The sequence below is a fragment of the Entelurus aequoreus genome, linkage group LG19, assembly GCF_033978785.1.
Source record: "Entelurus aequoreus isolate RoL-2023_Sb linkage group LG19, RoL_Eaeq_v1.1, whole genome shotgun sequence".
NCBI lineage: Eukaryota > Metazoa > Chordata > Actinopteri > Syngnathiformes > Syngnathidae > Entelurus > Entelurus aequoreus.
This window is the reverse complement of record NC_084749.1, coordinates 34,514,780-34,531,257: the sequence shown is the minus strand read 5'-3', so window position 1 is coordinate 34,531,257 and position 16,478 is coordinate 34,514,780. Positions and strand designations below refer to the sequence as shown.

The 16,478-nt window shown below is 36.1% G+C and overlaps 1 protein-coding gene and 1 long non-coding RNA gene across 3 annotated transcripts in view; one reads left to right on the top strand and one right to left on the bottom strand.

Annotated features, from left to right (window-relative positions):
• LOC133635315 (uncharacterized) overlaps nucleotides 1–2,393 on the top strand; it is a 72,074-nt gene extending 69,681 nt beyond the window's left edge. The window contains exon 3 of the long non-coding RNA XR_009822046.1: nucleotides 1,781–2,393. This is a non-coding gene — a long non-coding RNA (uncharacterized LOC133635315). The remainder of the gene's footprint in view (nucleotides 1–1,780) is intronic.
• LOC133635314 (tensin-3-like) overlaps nucleotides 1–16,478 on the bottom strand; it is a 152,148-nt gene that overhangs the window by 53,808 nt on the left and 81,862 nt on the right. The gene's annotated exons all lie outside the window — the stretch shown is intronic.

The following is a 16,478-nucleotide window of genomic DNA, read 5'->3' as shown; positions in this document are numbered from 1 at the left end:
TATACAAATGTCATCTGGACCCCCCTCCAACTCTACTTCCCCTAAACAAAATCAGGCCATCTGTTTACCACTTTTTGGATTATGTAACTATATCCCTATTACCAGAGTGTTTTCAAACATTGCCACAACCTGCAAATCTGCAGAAATATGTCATATTTCAAAAAGACTGTATTTCAATGCTTGTTCTTGTTCTCAAGCAAATATACCAGCAAGACAGCACACAAGTGTGCAACATAGTCAATATATAATCATGAAAACTGTGTTTTGAGGTAAAAACAAACATCTCCAAGATAAACTGAGGCAATTCTTCCGATGATTGAGTACACAGTCAAAACAGAAAGCAAATGAATGGCATGTAGACTCCAACAGCCCAGTATGGCATTCCAACAACAATGTGTCATGCAGCAAACATGAGCACAGGCCACAGGCAAGCCTCAAGTACCATTAGTCACTGTAAAGTGAGTCAAAGAGCTTCTTGTTCTGACAGACGCTCCACCAACCCCCATTCACTCCCACCTCTCACCCACTCGCTTCATTCAAGGAATGGAGACGGAGGAATTTGAATGAGTCGAGGCCTTAATTTAACTGACTTGCACTGGTCCCAGCTACAATAAATCATGGATCATAAAATAACACATTATTTCAACAGATTTTCGGTTTAGTCACTCCATCATTGCGTTCAGTGGCGGGCCGTGCGTTTCCCAACTAGGCCTTCAGTGATGTCCGACTTTTAATGATTACCTCTCATAATACCATAATTGATGTCACCACGTGACCATTGCTGGAGAAATACTATACAGAAACTAGAGATGCGCGGATAGGCAATTATTTCATCCGCAACCGCATCACAAAAGTCGTCATCCACCCGCCATCCACCCGAACTAACATTTTATCAAAACCACAACCGCCCGCCACCCACCCGTCGTTATATATCTAATATAGACGATGCAAGACAGAAAGGAGACTGAGCAGTTAGCATTCCAAAACCCACAATGCATCTCTGCCATGACCCGCCCCCGCCGAATTCTTATTGGTTGTCGTGTTTGTTGTTTTCTGCTGCATATTTCACTACGTCCAGCTTGTAATCTGCAGTATATGATTTCCTTTTCGGTGCCATTTTACTTCAGTCTTTCTCAGTTTTTATAGGTTACCGCCAACGTTGATGTGGTCCATTTTAATAGCTCTGGCAGTAGCGTATAGCAGTTAGCATTCCAAAACCCATAATGCATCTCTGCCATGACCCGCCCCCGCCGAATTCTTATTGGTTGGCGTGTGTGTGACGATGGCTGCCATTTGCTTCGTCGCTGACGCGAATGAGATAACTAATATTATTTGATATTTTACAATGATGTGTTAATAATTTCACACATAAGTCATGCATCCGCCCGACCGGCGGATTATCCGCGGAGTCCGCGGTTGTGTCCGCAAACCGCGCATCTCTAACAGAAACACATTTAAGCACGACTGGGCATTTTCTGGCGCACTTAAAAATCAATAAACCCGGTTTAGCAATTAAAACATATCATATGTGGTACTGTAAAAATTTTAATTGCAAAAAACATTAAACGTGAAAATATTTGAACTCACAATTTGTAGCACCCATTCGACGCCGTATAGCCCCTCGGAGTCGGTTGATTCGAGTGGAAATGGGGGGCATTTCCCCATTTCATCACCGACCTCGTCTCACAAGATGTAGTTTCTCTTTAAATATCCTTCTTGAAAATGACCTTGCAAATGTATATCTGCCACCTAATCAACGTTTTGTTCTCCTTCTTTGTAGGTCAACTCTTCCTGCTTCCTGCTAAGTTGCAACTCGGTGTCCAGTGTAAACAAAGCCAAAGTAATGGCCAATAGTTTTCAGAAACCTGACAGTAATGTCAATATTTTCTTCTTTGAATACCGAAGCCATCCGTTCCACACTTGGGCGGAAGGCACGGTAGACTCTGGACAAGTCGCCACCTCATCACAGGGCCAACACAGATAGACAGACAACATTCACACTCACATTCATTCACTAGGACCAATTTAGTGTTGCCAATCAACCTATCCCCAGGTGCATGTCTTTGGAGGTGGGAGGAATCCGGAGTACCCGGAAGGAACCCACGCTGTCATGGGGAAAACATGCAAACTCCACACAAAAAGCTTGAGAATGGAACTCAGGACCTTCTCGCTGTGAGGCACGAGCGCTAACCACTGCGGCACTTTGCTGCCAATGAATGCTGAACCCACGCGGGTACTTATTTTTAACTGGTATTAGCAGTTTTCTCCAAAAATAAATGATTTTATTGACCAAAAACCATATGAGTTTGAAATATTCGCAGCATCAAGCATGTGGTGAGTTAATATTAGACAATAAGGTTGAGGGAATATGATACAAACTGGCAAACAAAATAGTGGTCACTACCGAAACACTACGTGTTTACAAAAAAAAGAAAGTGTATTGAGATATCAACTGAAATATTATGACACTGATTGAGTACAGATCAAAAGTTTCACTGCAAAAAGTCAGTGTTCAAAAACAAGAAAAAAAAATACAAAAATTAGGGGTATTTTATTTGAACTAGGCAAAATTATCTGCCAATAGAACAAGAAAATTCGGCTTGTCAAGACTTTCCAAAACAAGTAAAATTAGCTAACCTGAATGAACCCAAAAATACCTTAAAATAAGTATATTCTCACTAATAACAAGTGCACTTTTCTTGGTAGGAAAACAAATGAGACCTTTTTGCTCAATATGTTGAAAAATATTCTTAAATTAAGTAAACGCTTGTGCCATTATCTTGACATAATGATATGCGCTCGGCATCATGATTTTTTTTTTTATGCTTGAAGTAAGAAATTATTACTTTAAAAAAGTAGTTATATACTTGTGAGTGTAGATGACACAGCTTTGCATCAGTTGATATTCTAGTTTCAAGCATGTTTTACTCAATATAGGTCATAAAATTTCAGCAACAAGCTGTAATATCTTACTGAGATCATTTAGGACCAAAACCCTTAAAACAAGTAAAACACTCTAACATAAAATCTGCTTAGTGAGAAGAATTATCTTATCAGACAGAAAATAAGCAAATATCACCCTTATTTGAGATATTTAATCTTACTTAGATTTCAGTTTTTGCAGTGTTGGACACACCTTCTCATTCACAACACAACGGATGGTCCCAAACCCATTGATAAAGCAATACATTCCACTAATCAACCCTGATAAGGCACACTTTTGAAGTGAAAACCATTTCAGGTGACGACTTCTTGAAGCTCATCGAGAGAATGCCAAGAGTGTGCAAAGCGGTAATCAGGGCAAAGGGTGGCTATTTTGAAGAAACTAGAATATAAAAGATGTTTTCAGTTATTTCACCTTTTTTTTGTTAAGTACATAACTCCACATGTGTTCATTCATAGTTGTGATGCCTTCAGTGACAATCTACTATGTAAATAGTCATGAAAATAAATAAAACGCATTGAATGAGAAGATGTGTCCAAACTTTTGGCCTGTACTGTATGTTCAATTTCATAAATCATTAACTCAGAAATCAATTTGATCAGTGCAATGCATTTTCGAATGAAATATTGCATATTGGTTTTAAATAATTGTATATATTCAAGTAAGAAAATGTGTTTAAAAAAAACATTTTTATTGATTTTATTGTAGAAAAACCTCAGTAATTATAAAAATTTAAAAAATCATCTTTACGCAAGGGAAGTAAGCATAATATTAACAGGTTAACATAACATGTTATATTTATATTTGAATGCTGTGTTTTGGTAGTGACAGGAAAGTGAGAGGAAAAACATTTCCTAATAGTCTGAAAATGCAAAATAGAAGTTGACCGTCCTTTATTTTTTAGAAATGTGTACTTAAGATATTGTACATTATATATTACATTATATATTATACATATGTGTATATACCTCACTTTTAACCAATTCGGTAGAATGACCTTATAATCCGATGCGCCCTATGGTCCGGAAAATACGTTAAGTCAAATAGCCGTGGCACAAAAAAACATTGTGAGAAAATGTTGATACTATAATACTACAACAAATAATAACACGTTTTGTCACCTCAAGCACAGAGCTAAAATCCAAGGTTGTATTTTTAATTTTAAATATTGAACACTTCTTAGCATATTTACAATTAAAATCATTTTCAGCCTGTTAAAAAATTGAAAAGTATCAAAATGCCCTTCGCATCTTTTGTTTAATAGTTTTGTAATATGTTACAATAAATAATAATAGTATTAAATAAGACATTTATTTTGTCCCGAATTTGTACACTGACTATAAGAAAGACATATTCAGTGCACAAAGATGTATAAACAACTTTACCACATATTCAAACTGTTGAAACTTGTGCGTGTTTTGTTGGTTCATTCCAGTCAGCGTGCCCATTGTGTTCTACTCCATTGCACGTTTGCACAGCTCTGACTGAACACAAAGCAGGCTTAGTTTGGGTCCAAGCTGCAGATGGAGCATGCTCATACTGTATGTTCATGCCTAAGAGAGGTATCGATAGGCCCCATACTCAGGGTGGTATAGGATCGATACTAGCATGTTAAGATTGATATTTTCATATTCTTCTTTATTATTATTTGCACAAACAAATGCGGTTTTGTAGTGTACACAGGGTTTCTCCTAGTTTGCCAAGATACCTGTGGCGGTGGGGGCGTGGTCACAATGACATCATGGTATCTAATGCATAATATGTCATATTAAATATGATGATAAGAGATTCTTTATAAAAGGCTCAAAAATGTCAACATACATTTAAATACAAATCTGTGTTATTGTTAATTAGTATCAAAATATACATTTATATAATTTTTTATATTATATTATTTTTAAATGTGTGCCGCTTATTGTACAATGTACTTTGTTGAGAATTTGTCAAGAGTCTAGAGATTTTTTGTGATTTTTTTTTTTCTTTATCAAAAACGTCAACAAATCTAGCATCTTTTTCTGGTGTTATTGTAGAATGTACTTGTGTTTAGAGACTACTACTGTCCCTCGATGTCTCCGACAAAAAGCGAGCTGCAGCAAAGATGCGGGATTTTGGGGCTCAATGTTGTCGGGTATATCATGGGATGTGATAAAGTACATCCACATCGCAGACATCGCTGACTATGCTCCAGACGATCCCGTGCATCTTGTTGACTTCATCACAACATCCGGTTTCGGCAGCGCTGTTTTAGGTGATCAAAGTCTTTGTTGGGCGGCCGAATTTTCGGTGAAATCATCAACTAATAGTGCGCAAATAATAGGCTATATACAAAAACCCAAAACCAGTGTAGTTGGCACGTTGTGTAAATCGTAAATAAAAACAGAATAAAATCATTTGCAAATCCTTTTCAACTTATATTCAATTAAATAGACTGCAAAGACAATATATTTAATGTTTGAACTGAGAAACTTAATTTTGTTTTGTAAATAATCATTAACTTAGAACTTAATGGTAGCAACACATTGCAAAAAAGTTGGCACAGGGGCATTTTTACCGCTGTGTTACATGGCCTTTCCTTTTAACAACACTCAGTAAACGTTTTGGAACTGAGGAGATCAATTTTTGAAGCTTTTCAGGTGGAATTTTTTCCCATTCTTACTTGATGTACAGCTTAAATTGTTCAACAGTCCGGGGGTCTCCATTGTCGTATTTGACGCTTAATAATGCACCACACATTTTCAATGGGAGACAGGTCTGGACTACAGGCAGGCCAGTCTAGTACCCGCACTCTTTCACTATGAAGCCACACTGTTGTACAAACCCCGTTTCCATATGAGTTGGGAAATTGTATTAGATGTAAATATAAATGGAATACAATGATTTGCAAATCATTTTCAACCCATATTCAGTTGAATATGCTACAAAAACAACATATTTGATGTTCAAACTGATAAACAAATAATCATTAACTTTAGAATTTGATGCCAGCAACACGTGACAAAGAAGTTGGGAAAGGTGGCAATAAATACTGATAAAGTTGAGGAATGCTCATCAAACACTTATTTGGAACATCCCACAGGACTGCAGGCTAATTGGGAACAGGTGGGTGCCATGATTGGGTATAAAAACAGCTTCCCAAAAAATGCTCAGTCTTTCACAAGAAAGGATGGGGTGAGGTACACCCCTTAAATAGTGAAACAGTTTAAGAACAACGTTTCTCAAAGTGCAATTGCAAGAAATTTAGGGATTTCAACATCTACGGTCCATAATATCATCAAAAGGTTCAGAGAATCTGGAGAAATCACTCCACGTAAGCGGCATGGCCGGAAACCAACAATGAATGACCGTGACCTTCGATCCCTCAGACGGCACTGTATCAAAAACCAACATCAATCTCTAAAGGATATCACCACATGGGCTCAGGAACACTTCAGAAAACCACAGTCACTAAATACAGTTGGTCGCTACATCTGTAAGTGCAAGTTAAAGCTCTACTATGCAAAGCGAAAGCCATTTATCAACAACACCCAGAAACGCCGCTGGCTTCTCTGGGCCCGAGATCATCTAAGATGGACTGATGCAAAGTGGAAAAGTGTTCTGTGGTCTGACGAGTCCACATTTCAAATTGTTTTTGGAAATATTCGACATCTTGTCATCCGGACCAAAGGGGAAGCGAACCATCCAGACGGTTATCGACGCAAAATTCAAAAGCCAGCATCTCTGATGGTATGGGGGTGCATTAGTGCCCAAGGCATGGGTAACTTACACATCTGTGAAAGCACCATTAATGCTGAAAGGTACATACAGGTTTTGGAACAACATATGCTGCCATCTAAGCGCCGTCTTTTTCATGGACGCCCCTGCTTATTTCAGCAAGACAATGCCAAGCCACATTCAGCACGTGTTACAACAGCGTGGGCTCGTAAAAAAAGAGTGCGGGTACTTTCCTGGCCCGCCTGCAGTCCAGACCTGTCTCCCATCGAAAATGTGTGGCGCATTATGAAGCATAAAATACGACAGCGGAGACCCCGGACTTTTGAACGACTGAAGCTCTACATAAAACAAGAATGGGAAAGAATTCCACTTTCAAAGCTTCAACAATTAGTTTCCTCAGTTCCCAAACGTTTATTGAGTGTTGTTAAAAGAAAAGGTGATGTAACACAGTGGTGAACATGCCCTTTCCCAACTACTTTGGCACGTGTTGCAGCCATGAAATTCTAAGTTAATTATTATTTGCAAAAAAAAATTAAAGTTTATGACTTTGAACATCAAATATCTTGTCTTTGTAGTGCATTCAATTGAATATGGGTTGAAAAGGATTTGAAAATCATTGTATTCCGTTTATATTTACATCCAACACAATTTCCCAACTCATATGGAAATGGGGTTTGTAACACGTGCAGAATGTGGCTTGGCATTGTCTTGCTGAAATAAGCAGGGGCGTCCATGAAACAGACGTTGCTTGGATGGCAACATATGTTGCTCCAAAACCTGTATGTACCTTTCAGCATTAATGGTGCCTTCACAGATGTGTAAGTTACCCATGCCTTGGGAACTTATACACCCCCATACCATCACAGATGCTGGCTTTTGAACTTTGCACCTATAACAATCTGGATGGTTCTTTTCTTCTTTGGTCCAGAGGACACGACGTCCACAGTTTCCAAAAACAATTTGAAATGTGGACTCGTCAGAACACTTTTCCACTGCGTCAGTCCATCTTAGATGAGCTCTGGCCCAGCGAAGCCGGCGGGGTTTCTGGGTGTTGTTGATAAATGACTTTCGCTTTGCATAGTAGAGTTTTAACTTGCACTTACATATGTAGCAACAAACTGTAGTTACTGACAGTGGGTTTCGGAAGTGTTCCTGAGCCCATGCGGTGATATCCTTTTTGTGTGTGAGTGCTCGCGCACAGGGTGCGTGTGATGCGTCAGTGCGTTTAGATTTGTGGCAGAAGTGCTTGTAGTTAGTGCATGCTGCATGCTGCCCCTGCTTGCTACTCTCTGCTTACAGCTATCGCCGCCAGCTAGCCCCTGGGTGGGTGAAAAGAGGAGCCGAGTGCGTAAGTCTCCTGCTGCTGGTACAAAGCCTCTCCACCACCAAGACCCCTCGTGGCCACACACGGTAAACTGCGTCTTTGCGGACACAGGCTAAACTGTAGGGGATCTCGGAGCATCAGTGGGCCCCAGAGGCGAGGCGTACAGGCCCACCAATGTGTGGACACGCCCTGGCGTCCGCCAACCACTGCCCCATCTATGGGTTAAATAGATATAAGACCTCAACGGTGGAAGTGGCGGAGGATGACACTGCATGTCACAACGGCACTGAAAGCGGATGAAGGCTGCAACAGAGGGTGGTCTCCAGTCGTCATGGATCCATGCCACTGGATCAAGGCCCCTCTCTGCCGAGGACCGTGTGGTGGCGGCAGGCGCATCAGTCTCCCCACGCTAAAAGACGGCACGCGCAGGCATCCTCTCGAATGGGAACCCATCCATTCTGAGGACAGTCATACTCGACCACGGGTGACTGCCGATGATGATCCTTTACACCAGGGGTCACCAACCTTTTTGAAACCAAGGGCTACTTCTTGGGTACTGATTAATGCGAAGGGCTACCAGTTAGATACACACTTAAATAAATTGCCAGAAGTAGCCAATTTGCTCAATTTACCTTTAACTCTGTTATTATTAATAATTAATGATATTTATCTTTGTGGAAACACTGATCATCTTAATGATTTCTCACAATAAATATATATAGAAACAGATAAATATCAATATGCAACACTTTATTTTTATATTTTCTCTAAGTGCACATTTTTCAAATTGAACATTTTCAAATGATCACTTCTAAGACAGTCTTGTGAAATCACAATATCCCATTTTAACTAGCTAGCCACTAACATTTTTGAACAAATCATGAATTACATTGCACCATGTTTGTACAAATAATAACTCATGTAAAATACAAAAGTCAACTCTCAAATTTTTAAATAAATCATGTCACACTTTGAACTGGACACCAAATCTGTTATCTGTTTCTTTGTCAGTTAGTGGGAAGCCTGGCATTGCATGCTGTTAACTAGTGTGTGGTACTCTGGTGTGTAACTTGACACTGCAACTCTGAGTGAGTCTTGCAGATGTGCATCAGTGAGGCGTGTTCTGTGTTTGTTCTTGATGAAGTTCATGTCAGAAAAGGCTGATTCACAAAGATAAGATTTTTCCTCATTGTTTGCGGAACCTTCTTAATCTTTTGGACATATTTTCACAGCAATCTGGCCTTAAGCTTAATTATGATGAATGTAAAATGTTAAGGATCGGAAATCTAAAGGGAACGTCCTTTCGAATGGAATGCAAAGTGCCTGTTTTGTGGACAGATGGACCAGTTAACATACTTGGTGTTGTTGTCCCAGAGAATCTGGAAGATCTAGGCTCAGTAAATTATGATAATCGACTAAGAAAGCTGGACAAAATTATGCAATTATGGAAATAGAAATCCCTAACCTTGTATGGTAAAATGTCTATTGCCAACTCGTTAATTATTCCTCAATGTATTTATTTGTTTTTGTCATTACCAGCTCCATCACAAAACTTTTTTAAGATTTATGAGCGGAGGGTCTTCGATTTTGTCTGGAACAGCAAACCAGAAAAGATTAAAAGAAAGGTTTTGTACAATGAGTATGAATACGGGGGCCTGAAACTTCTCAACCTTGAAGCTATGTGTCTGTCTTTAAAAGCATCAATTGTTCCAAAGATGTATTTAAACATTGAGTGGTACACAAATGTCCTGTTGGACAAAAAACATGTACTGTATCAAAAGAAATTGTATCCTTTTTTACAAGTGATCCCCTCCCAGAGAGTCTGCTGGGAAACATAAAGGAACCAATCCACTCATAGTGGTGTTTTCAATTTTATGTGCCAGAAAAAAGAGACGATATTTTGCAGCAGTTAATATGGATTAACTCCAATAATGTAATAGATGGAAAGCCTTTCTTTTGGAAAAAATATGTTTGAAAGAGGAATCATTTTTGTCAATGACATTATCAATGAGAATAGTAAAATTATGAAGTATGATGAATTTAGAGCTATGAATGGTGATGCTTGCTCAAGCTTTTCATTTTATCAACTAACTGGAGTTATTGGGAAAAGATGGAAACAAATAATTAATTATGGAACTACTAAATTATTAGTTTGTAAACCTCTAATAAGAAATTCTAGTTGGCAAAAAGGAACTAAAATAAATAGAAAAATATATAATTGTTATTTAATAAAGAAATCTTTGAAGGCTGCCTCATACAACACAAATGGAAAATGGGAGGACTTTTTTGACTGCCCGTTGCCATGGGATGCCATATTCAAACTAATCTATGAAACCACTATCGATGTGCAAAATCGTTATTTTCAAATTAAAATTATTTATAACTTCTTACCCACAGGGAAAATGTTAAAATTATGGAATATGACAGAGTCAGATGATTGCCGATTTTGTTGTCAGGAGCCTGAATCCACCCTGCATTTGTTTTGGTATTGTCATATTGTGTCTTTGTTTTGGGTGGAAGTTGAAAAAATGTGTTTAAGGATTGGTTTGTTTTTGAAGCTTGATGTGGTTTCTGTTATTTTAGGAGAGTTCATTGACAATCATGCTTTAGTCAATTTAATTATAGTACTCGGTAAAATTTTTATTTTTAAGGCCAAAAACAGATATTCACTTAGTATTACTTTCTTTAAAACATTTATTCAGTATTTTCTAACTTTAGAAAGTTACATGGTTGAAAACGATAATGATGCCAAAAAACATTAAAAAAAAGATGAGAAGTCCTCAAAGGCTTATTTTGAAAGTATAATTATGTTTATAGATTATATGATATCTGTTGTTGTGTTCCCTAATTTGAGTGACCTGGACATAATCTGGACTGTACATAAATGCTTATTTTGAAAATGTAATTTTGTTTATAAATTATATGCAATCTGTTGTGTTCCCTAATTTTTTTCTGTGTACATGAATGAAGGTGTGTGTTGCTGAGTCCGACTTGGACATTATCTGGACTGGGCCTGGTTTAAAAAACCCTTTAAAAAAATCAAATTTCATTGACAACCTGGTCTGTTGAAGATAAGGCCCTTTTTAAAAAAATAAAATAAAATAAGATAAATAAATAAAAAACATTTTCTTGGATAAAAAAGAAAGTAAAACAATATAAAAATAATTACATAAAAAATAGTAATTAATGAAAATGTTAGTGGACCAGCAGCCTATACAATCATGTGTGCTTCAGGGACTGTGTCCCTTGCAGATGTGTTGTCTATGTTGTGGGAACCAAAATATTGGTAGCAGAAAGAAATAACCCCTTTTGTGTGAGTGGGTGTGGATGAGTGTGCATGGGGGAGGTTGTTTGGGTTGATGCACTGATTGAAAGAGTATCTTGTGTTTATTCTATGTAGATTTAATTTAATTTTTTTATTTATTTATTTATTTTTTTATTTATTTTTTTTAGAACAGGCCCGCGGGCGACTCATCTGGTCCTTACGGGCGACCTGGTGTCAAGTCAAGTCAAGTCAAGTCAAGTCAACTTTATTTATATAGCACATTTTCAACAACTTTTTAGATTGCACCAAAGTGCTTTACAGGTTAAAAAAAGCATGGAGCAAACAAAAAACAAACAAAACAAAACAAAAAAAAAAAAACGGGGTCACCGCGTTGGTGACCCCTGCTTTACACCAACCTTTTTGAAACCAAGAGCTACATCTTGGCTACTGATTAATGCAAAGGGCTACCAGTTTGATACACACTTAAATCAATTGCCAGAAATAGCCAATTTGCTCAATTTACCTTTAACTCTGTTATTATTAATAATTAATGATAATTACACTTAATTGAATGGTTTAAAAGAGGAGAAAACACGAAAAAAATGACAATTAAATTTTGAAACATAGTTTATCTTCAATTTCGACTCTTTAAAATTCAAAATTCAACCAAAAAAAAGAAGAGAAAAACTAGCTAATTTAAATCTTGTTGAAAACATTAAAAAAATAATTTATGGAACATCATTACTAATTTTTCCTCATTAATATTGATTTTAGGATTTTGATGACATGTTTTAAATAGGTTAAAATCCAATCTACACTTTGTTAGAATATATAACAAATTTGACCAAGCTATATTTCTAACAAAGACAAATCATTATTTCTTCTAGATTTTCCAGAACAAAAATTTTAAAAGAAATTCAAAAGACTTTGAAATAAGATTTAAATTTGATTCTACAGATTTTCTAGATTTGCCAGAATAATTTTTTTTAATTTTAATCATAATAAGTTTGAAGAAATATTTCACAAATATTCTTCGTCGAAAAAACAGAAGCTAAAATGAAGAATTAAACTAAAATGTATGTATTATTTTTTACAATAAAAAAAACAAATTTACTTGAACATTGATTTAAATTGTCAGGAAAGAAGAGGAAGGAATTTAAAAGGTAAAAAGGTATATGTGTTTAAAAATCCTAAAATAATTTTTAAGGTGGTATTTTTTCTCTAAAATTGTCTTTCTGAAAGTTATAAGAAGCAAAGTAAAAAAAATTAATGAATGTATTTAAACAAGTGAAGACCAAGTCTTTAAAATATTTTCTTGGATTTTCAAATTATATTTGAGTTTTGTCTCTCTTAGAATTAAAAATGTCGGGCAAAGCGAGACCAGCTTGCTAGTAAATAAATACAATTTAAAAAATAGAGGCAGCTCACTGGTAAGTGCTGCTATTTGAGCTATTTTTAGAACAGGCCAGCGGGCTACTCATCTGGTCCTTACGGGCTACCTGGTGCCCGCGGGCACCGCGTTGGTGACCCCTGCTTTACACACTGATGTCGCTTTTTGAAACAATACCGCCTGAGGAATCGAAGGTCACGGGCATTTAATGTTGGTTTGCTGCTTACGTGCAGTGATTTCTCCAGATTCTCTGAACCTTTTGATGATATTACGGACCGTAGATGGTGAAATCCCTACATTTCTTGCAATAGCTTGTTGAGAAATGTTGTTCTTAAACTTTTGGACAATTTGCTCATGCATTTGTTCACAAAGTGGTGACCCTCGCCCCGTCCTTGTTTGTGAATGACTGAGCATTTCATGGAAGCTGCTTTTATACCCAAGCATGGCACCCACCTGTTACCAATTAGCCTGTTCACCTGTGGGATGTTCCAAATAAGTGTTTGATGAGCTTTCCTCAACTTTCTCAGTCTTTTTGCCACTTGTGCCAGTTTTTTTGAAACATGTTGCAGGCATCAATTTCCAAATTAGCTAATATTTGCAAAAAATAACAAAGTTTACCAGTTCGAACGTTAAGTATCTTGTCTTTGCAATCTATTCAATTGAATATAAGTTGAAAAGGATTTGCAAATCATTGTTTTTATTTACGATTTTCACTGGTTTTGGTTTTTGTAGATCCATTCATACTTTAACAACCTGCTGGTGGTAATGTTTGATGTTTGTGTGGTTTTGATTTGAAGTTCATTTTTCCCATGATTGCAAACATATCGTCTGTGCCTGAAAGTGGATTGGCGGAGAATGAGGAAGTGTTGTTGTGTGTCCGGGGAAGCAAGGAGACAAAAGTATTTGCACTGGAGATAAAACCTGTTGGAATTGGGCCGGTTGTTGTCATAAAAGTAAAAAATAGCCTCAGACTTTGTGGAACTTCTTTTGGAGCCTACAATACATGATATAACTTTAATTTGTTTTCACGTTAAAAGAACAACCTTATTTTCAAGGTGTGGCGGCTATGATTTTGTCGTGGCTGTGCGCCACTTTTAGTTCCATGAAGGGAAAAGCCTGGTACAGATAAAAAATGTTTATTCAAATTATTTGAATGAAAAATTGTAGCAAATTTTGCTTTGGCTTGGTTATTTTGCACTACAGATTTGATGTAATGCATAGTAATACATAATGTATCGTATTATGTTTTAGACTGTATTTATAAATTGTCTACAAAAAGTTTTTTGATCTTAAAATTATTATTTTTTGCCTCAAATCTTTGTCTTGTGTTTTATGGGGTGCCGAATGTAAACGTTTAGTCACACTCTTCGAGCCGATATATTTCTCACATTTAGGCCACCTTCCTCACATTTCATACACTTTTCTCACATTTAGCAGATTTTCATCCCATTTAATTGTAAATTAAATGTTGACTCTAAATATTATATCTAAAACAATCTAAATCTGTATTTTACATGTAAACCTAAATCTTAAATATAAATGTGAAATCTAAATGTGAAATCTGAACATAAATGTTAAATCTAAATTTGTTAAATTTAAATATAAATCTTAAATCTAAATGTCAAATCAATAACTAAATGTGAGCATTAAATGTTAAATCTAAATTTAAATGTTAAATCTAAATCATAAATCTAAATTTTAAATGTAGATGCTGAATATATGTGCGCGCTAAATGTTAAATCTAAATATAAATTTCAAATCTAAATTTAACTGTGAATATGAACATAAATGTTAAATCTAAATGTTAAATTTAAATGTGAATCTTAAATGTAATTTTAAATGTAAAATCTAATTTTTAAATCTCAACTTAAATGTTAACTTTAAATCTAAATCTTGAATTGAAATCTTAAATCCTGAATCCAAATTTTAAATCTAAATATTAATGTGAGTGCTAAATGTTAAATCTAAATGTTAAATCTTAAATCTAAATCTATATGTGCATGCTCAATGTTACATCTAGATATAAATGTTACATTTAATAACACAATTAAATCTAAATGTAAATCTAAAATCTAAATATAAATCTCAAATATAAATCTTAAATCTAAAAGCGCCTTATTGCAGTGAAACTTGCCAAGGGACATGTAACCAAATATTAACATTGCTGTACGTATACTTTTGACCCAGCAGATTTGGTCACATTTTCAGTAGACCCATAATAAATTCATAAAAGAACCAAACTTCATGAATTTTTTTTGTGACCAACAAGTATGTGCTCCAATCACTCTATCACAAAAAAATAAGAGATGTAGAAGTTATTGGAAACTCAAGACAGCCATGACATTATGTTCTTTACAAGTCTATGTAAACTTTTGACCACGACTGTATATCTGCTAGAAAGTGTGACTGAACTTTTACATTCGGCATTCTATAGTGTTTTATTCAAATTATAGTTCATCCATCCATCCATTTTCTACTGCTTGCCCGTTTCGGGGTCGCGGGTGTGCTGGAGCCTATCCCATCACAGCGGGATCCAATCAGAACTACAACTACTAAGACACAATGGGCACCATTCAGCAATAAGTTCCTAACTTTTCCTCTTATCTTTCTTCCTAAGTGATTTCCTAAGAGGAGTCCATTCAAATTCATGACGTGTTCTTAAACAGCCAAATTTTGTGTGTGTGTGTGTGTGTGTGTGTGTGTGTGCGTGCATACACACGGTATTTTGAAATGTCTATATATTGCTCATTTTGCTATATGTCTGTCTGTCTTATCTCTATCTATCTATCTATCTATCTATCTATCTATCTATCTATCTATCTATCTATCTATCTATCTATCTATCTATCTATCTATCTATCTATCTATCTATGATATTAATTTAACATTAGACAATAGAAGTAAGGGAACTTGTCACACTTAAGAACAAATAGGCCACCCTAAGAGTGCTCTGGAGTACTCGTAGATTTTGTTCTTACCTACGAACAAATCCCAGCTAAGAAAAATTTTGGTGAATACAAAAATCTCCTTAAAAACTTCGTAAGTGGGCCTAAGAACAAAGTTTGTTCTTAAGAATGGTTGCTGAATGGGGCCCAATGTTTGGATTTTTGGGAAACAAGACTGTATTGCAGGGATGTAACGATAAACGGTATTAACGATGACCGCGACAAAACTCCTGACGGTTAGTATTACCCATTAGAATTAAAATGATCAAAAAACTGAGACTGATAACTGCACTTTGATAAACTCGCGGACTGACTGGTGCCGGCTCGCTAGCTTAAATGCTAACATGAAAACAAGAGACATACGTCGTTCCCCGTTAAAAACAACATACCCCAACCTAAACTTCTATAAACACATTACTGTCTGAGCAACTAAGATATTTGGTTGTGCACATTGAACCTACAAGCTGTGCTCACGGAGGAGTTTTATGTTGCGTTCAGGTACCGCTGAACGGAGTAGGACAACACACGCCAGAAGTAATTCATAATTCTAATATACTTTATTCATCACACACTTTTCATTTAAATAAATCGCAAAGTGCTACAGTACAAACCAATATTTAGAGTAGAGCAATAAAAGTTTAGCTTATAAAACAGATAAAACACTAATTCTAAAACATTTCAGTAAAACATAAGAAACACAACACATGCAAAATAGTGGGTTTTCTAACTTGTGTCTATTTAATTTAGTTATGTTTACAAAACATTTTGAGTACATTTAACAATACCACGATATTAATGATAACCGTAATAATTCTGGTCACAATAACCGTGATATGAAATTCTCATATTGTTACATCCCTACTGTATTGTTACACACATCATTACTGCAGATATATATA